This window comes from Dromiciops gliroides, chromosome 3 (assembly GCF_019393635.1).
Source record: "Dromiciops gliroides isolate mDroGli1 chromosome 3, mDroGli1.pri, whole genome shotgun sequence".
Lineage (NCBI taxonomy): Eukaryota > Metazoa > Chordata > Mammalia > Microbiotheria > Microbiotheriidae > Dromiciops > Dromiciops gliroides.
In genome coordinates, this window is record NC_057863.1 from 90,945,058 (window position 1) to 90,951,532 (window position 6,475).

Below are 6,475 nucleotides of genomic sequence, written 5' to 3' on the forward strand. Positions count from 1 at the left end.
AAGTGATGCAAAGTGAAGTGAGCAGAACCAGGAGAAGAATTTATATAGTAATAGCAATATTATAAAGATAAACAACTATAAAACACTTAGTAACTCTGCTCAATAAAATGATCTATCACAACTCTAAAGGACTCATGATGAAAAATGCTATCTATATCCGGACAGAGAATTAATGGACTCAGGATGCAGATTGAATTATATCTTTTTCCTTTCTTCATTTTTCTTGTTTTGGTGGTAAGGGAAGAACATGTGGGAACATGGCTAATGTGGAAATATGTTTTGCATGACTTCATATATATCATATTTCTTACCATCTCAATGAGTAGGGAAGGGGGTAGCGTAAGGAAAAGAATTTGTAACTGAAAATAAAAACACAATTTTCAAAAATTATTAAAGGGATGGCTTCAGAATAACCTGAGAAGGGGGCAGCTAGGTGACACAGTGGATAAAGCACTGGCCCTGGATTCAGGAGGACCTGAGTTCAAATCTGACCTCAGACCCTTGACACTTACTAGCTATATGACCCTGGGCAAGTCACTTAACCCTCATTGCTCCACAAAAAAACAAACAAAACAGAATAACCTGAGAAGACCTATGTAAACTAATGAAGAATTAAATGAACAGAACTAGTAGAACAATTTATATAGTAACCACAATATTGTAAAGATAATCAAGACTTAGTCATCTTTGTGATACATACAATGACCCACCACAGTTCCAAAGGACTCATGCTGAAAAATGTCATCCATCTACAGATAAATAACTGATAGACTTGGAATACAAATTGAAGTATTTTTTTCCTTTCTTTTTCTTTTTTTTTTTTGAAACATGACTAGTACAGGTTAAAAAAGAAAATTAATAATTGGTTTTGATAAAAATTACTTTTCTACTGAATATTGACAAGCACTATATTAAATGATTTTGTAAAAGCTGCTTGTTCATATCCTTTTTCCCTTTGACCATTAATCTATCAAGGAATGGCTCTTATTCTCATATGCTTCTTCTCCTTCTTTTTTTTTTTTTGCAGGGCAATGAGGGCTAAGTGACTTGCCCTGGGTCACACAGCGAGTCAGTGTCAAGTGTCTGAGGATGGATTTGAACTCAGGTCCTCCTGAATCAAGGGCTAATGCTTTATCCACTGTGCCACCTAGTTGCCACCTCATATGTTTCTATTAATGCTCCTTAGATTTTTAATTTTTTTTTTTTTGCAGGGCAATGGAAGTTAAGTGACTTGCCCAGGGTCACACAGCTAGTAAGTGTCAAGTGTCTGAGGCTGGATTTGAACTCAGGTCCTCCTGAATCCAAGGCCAGTGCTTTATCCACTGTGCCACCTAGTTACTGCTCCTTAGATTTTGGTTATTAAAATTCTATTAGAGGGGGTGGCTAGGTGGAGCAGTGGATAAAGCACTGGCCTTGGATTCAGGAGGACCTGAGTTCAAATCCAGCCTCAGACACTTGACACTTACTAGCTGTGTGACCCTGGGCAAGTCACTTAACCTCCATTGCCCTGCAAAAACAAAAACAAAACAAAAATATTAAAAAAAAAATTCTATTAGAGAGGCAGCTAGGTGGCACAGTAGATAGAGCACTGGCCCTGGATTCAGGAGGACCTGAGTTCAAATCTGGCTTCAGACCCTTGACACTTACTAGCTGTGTGACCCTGGGCAAGTCACTTAACCCCAACTGCCTTACCAAAAACCATTCTATTAGAAATACTTTTCCTAATTAACTGTTTCTTTTTTCATTCTAGCTGCGTTAATTTTGTTCTTACAAAAGCTTTTCAATTTTATGTAATTGAAATTTTACACTTTCTCATCTATAGTCAGTTCTATATAAGAATTCTTTCAGACATAGTTGTACAGGGTCCCTACTTCCATTCCTTTTTTTTTTTGCAGGGCAATTGGGGTTAAGTGACTTGCCCAGGGTCACACAGCTAGTAAGTGTTAAGTGTCTGAGGCCAGATTTGAACTTAGGTCCTCCTGAATCCAGGGCCAGTGCTTTATCCACTGTGCCACCTAGCTGCCCCTTCCATTCCTTTTTAATTTTTAAATAATGGTCTTTTATATTTAGGTTATATATCTATTTGGAGTTTTTTGTTGTATCTGTGATCTACCAAAGATTACTATTACATCCACAATTTTTTTCAGCACCCTGGGATGTAATCAATGTTAAATTACATGTTTCCTGACTTAGTGACTACCAGGAGGCTCTCTCTACCTACTTGATGTCATTTAAGGGGGGCAGCTAGGTGGTGCAGTGGATAGAGCACTGGCCCTGGATTCAGGAGGACCTGAGTTCAAATCTGGCCTCAGACACATAACACTTAATAGCAGTGTGACCCTGGGCAAGTCACTTAACCCCGGTTGCCTCACTAAAAGGAAAAAAAAAAAAGATTGTGTTGTGTTGATGTCATTTAAGGAACACTAAAACACCTTCCCTCAATCTATTTCCTTTCCCCTAAAGAACAAAATCATTCCAAAATTAGAAATAAGGTTCAAAATGCAAACATCCTTGGGAGAGATAACACTTAAATATAAATTCTTCATAAGGTACAAAGGGCTAAGAGCAAATAGTTTTCTAAAGCAAATTTTAATATGGGAGACAAAGGGACAGAATTAGGAAAGGAAAAAAGCAATTCTATAAAGGCAAAAGGTTACAGAGGAGAGTTGGGGAACCTCAAAATAATATTTCCTTGTTCACAGTTTTTCTAGGACCAATCCTTTCTCTGTAGCGGAGTTGCACAATATACAGTTAATGAACAACAAAAGCTAATGAAAATCCATTTATAAGCTTGCTCTTAATAAGGATAAGTAAATCTATCATTTAAACTCTCAGAGCCATAGCTTTGGATCTTCCATCTCTGAGATATATCCCTGGTTTTTTGCCCTCAATTTCTCAAGCCTTTGACTGAGTTGAGTCCAGGCAAACACCACTTATCTAACGTATGAGTTAGTGACTTAAAGAAACATCTCTCAATATTGGGATAAATTGGCCTTTTTTCTAATGGTCTCAGTCCCTTTCTTTATATCTCTAACGGTTATCACTACTGTATATAGAATACTAAATGCCAAGTCCCAACTGCTATACTCTTTTCCAAAGTGCCTTATAATTAGGGATATGAAACCCAAGGAGAAAAAGAACAAAAATAGAAAAACTGTAGGAGGGCAGGGATTCATATCTCAATATCATAAACATGATAATTTTAGAAGCAATTGAACCTGCGCATAATATATTTTTATGTTCTTAAACTAATAAAATGACTTTAAATCTATAAAATATACTAAAATCAAAACACAAAATAAACATATTTCACTTTTCCCCAATTGTCCATTACCCCCCCCCATATTTCTCATACTCCTCAATAAAAAAAAAATCTTATAAAATGAACATCCCTTTTCAAAATCTAAATTCAATTTTAAAACAAGTATTTCTACATGGAGGGCAAAGAGTTTGTTCTCTTTTCTGTTCATGGAGAAGATACCTTTTCACCCATATTTCCTTCAACAAAAGGTCATGAAATTGGAAGCAGGCATCAAGGAGTAGTGGAGTACCTGGATTAGGAATTATAAGCACAAACAAACAAACAAAAAAAGGAATTATAAACCCTGGGTACAAATCCTGGCTCTTCCACTTACTACCCCATGACCTTGAGCAGGTTACTTCATCTGTCTGGGTCTCTTCTTCTTCATCTGTAAAATGAAGGTATGACTAGACTTTTTTTTTTAAGATTCCTTCCAATTCGGGGGCAGCTAGGTGGCGCAGTGGAGAAAGCACTGGCCCTGGATTGAGGAGTACCTGAGTTCAAATCCAGCCTCAGACCCTTGACACTTACTAGCTGTGTGACCCTGGGCAAGTCACTTAACCCTCATTGCCCCGCCAAAAAAAAAAAAAAAAAAGATTCCTTCCAATTCTACATTCTCAAATGGATTTTATTTCCTCAATGTGGATACTCCTTCCAGTGATGCAGATTGCAACCCATCCTGGCCGACTCTTATTTAGATCTTTCCCTAAGTTCGTCACCAAGGATCCACCCCACTTTGGAGGACATTCTCCCTCTCTCCTGGCACTTTAAGGATTCCTGTTGAATGCTAGGGCTATGTAGCTGCTACTGTTCTTGTCACTGAAGAGCTTACCTTCTTTTTCTATCCTATAATATCCATCTTTTCCTCCAGTTCTTTGGAGACCTTTATTGGTTATATGTTGCAGCCCCTTCACACCTAGTACGTTCTTCCATTGCCCTGTGGGTGATATTCATTTGTAATTCTTCAGAATCAGTTGTGTTCAAATACTTCTTCTTGTGCCTGTTTCTCAGAAGCAAAGAAACAACCTATAGAGAATATTGTTGTTACTGTTGTTGTTCAGTCATTTTCAGTCATGTCCAACTGTTTGTGACCCCATTTGGGGTTTTCTTGGCAAAAAGACTGGAGTAATTTGCCATTTCCTTCTCTAACTCATTTTACAGATGAAGAAACTGAAGCTTGCCTAGGGTCACACAGCTTGTAAGTGAACTCAGGAAAATGAGTCTTCCTGACTCCAGGCCCAGCATTCTATCCACTGCACCATCCAGCTGTCCTTCTATAGAAAATACTCAGAGCTTAACATTCCATCCTCTGGAGAATTTTTTTATATACTCTTTGAATAGTGGAAATGCAGCAGCAGTTCAGAGCCCTATGTGCAGTGATAAGGCACCTTCTCCCAACCTCTAAGATCCCCTCCAGCTCTTAATCCTTTGACCCTGTGATCTTATTAGTGTTCAGAGGGCTTTCCTTTGGGTTTATGTAAGACACAGGTCGGAGGTAGGCTGTCTTTATACAGAAATCAAAGATGGCAGCCTTTCAATATGGAAAAACCATAGACAACTTAGCCAAGTGATCTATTCATCTCTTTTCATTGTAGAGTGAAGAGAAATGAACCACTAGGAACTTAAGGCTGTGACTAATCATTCATTGATTTATTTATTCATTCATTCATTCAACAAGAATTTATCAAGTGCCTATTAAATGCCAGTCATGGGTCAGGTGCTGGGAATATCAAGACAAAAACAAAGCAATTCCTGCCTCAAAGAGTGTATGTTCATACTGAAGGGAGTGTGTGTGTGGGGGGGGGGTGTACTCAGGAAACTACAAAATATACAAAGTAGATACAGTTTCTAGCAGTGGGAAGGGAGCCAGGAATTGAAGGGGTTAGGATAGTCTTCGTGTAGGACATGGCACTTGGACTAAGTTTTGAAAGGAATGTACCTTTTAAAAATATAGATTTTATTTTTTTTGGAAAGGAATGTAGAGATTCTCTGAGGCCGAGAGGAGGCAGTATATTCCAGGCACTGGGGGAAACTTAGACAAATTCATTGAGATGAGAAAAAGGGAACACTTTGCCAGAAATGTGTCATAAGCCTTGAAAGAAAGAAAGGCTGAGGAGGGGGCAGCTAGGTGGTACAGCAGATAAAGCACCGGACCTGGATTCAGGAGGACCTGAGTTCAAATCTGGCCTCAGACCCTTGAGACTTACTAGCTGTGTGACCCTGGGCAAGTCACTTAACCTTCATCACCCTCTGCAAAAAAAAAAAAAAAAAAGACTGGCAGATGATGAAAGGTTTTAAAATCCAAACCTAAAAGGCAATCTATGTAATTATATAAATTATACAGAAGGTAAGAGAGTCACCAGGGCTCCTTGCGAAAAGGCAGTGAACCCGTCAAATCCATGCAGGAAGTATTGGAGACTGGAGGCTGGAAATTGGAAGCATAAAGAACAATTTAGGAGGCCAGCAATCCAATAAACATTTTTAAAGTACCTACTATGTGTAATATACTGGGCTAGGCCCTGAGAATACTGTACACCCCCACTCCCTGCCCCCCCAAAAACAGTCTCTGAGTTCTGGGTCCTTATGTTCTACTCGACACAAAGTAAACTGAAGATTTAACATTTAGTTGGTTAATTTAACCAATATCGATGTTAAGAACTCTAGTCCCTTTCTTGCTGGCTCTCCCTTGACCCCAGTTATCTGTTTTGGCTGTTTCCATCCATCAAATTATTCAGATCATTTAAATCTTTAGTTCCCTTTGTGCTGACAAGGCTATCTTGGAGATTTGTTCAGGAGAAGCATGCTCCATTATTTCCAATTTGGAATTCAGCCTCACAATTCCTATGTTTCACTTACTCTCTCAGGTTATATTAGGTTCATCCCTAGACAATTTTTATGAATGTAATCTGTGCCTTTATCTGTCCTAGATTATTTTTGTCTCAGGCAGTGTTGATGATAATTTGATGATGGGGAGGATTAGCAAAGCTTTCCTATCTCCCTGGGCTCCATCAGAAAATCTCAGCAGAAGACCTTGATGAAGGGGAAGCTAGGTGGCACAGTAGATAAAGCACCAGCCCTGGATTCAGGAGAACCTGAGTTCAAATTCGGCCTCAGACACTTGACACTTACTAGCTGTGTGACCCTGGGCAAGTCACTTAACTCTCATTGCCCCAC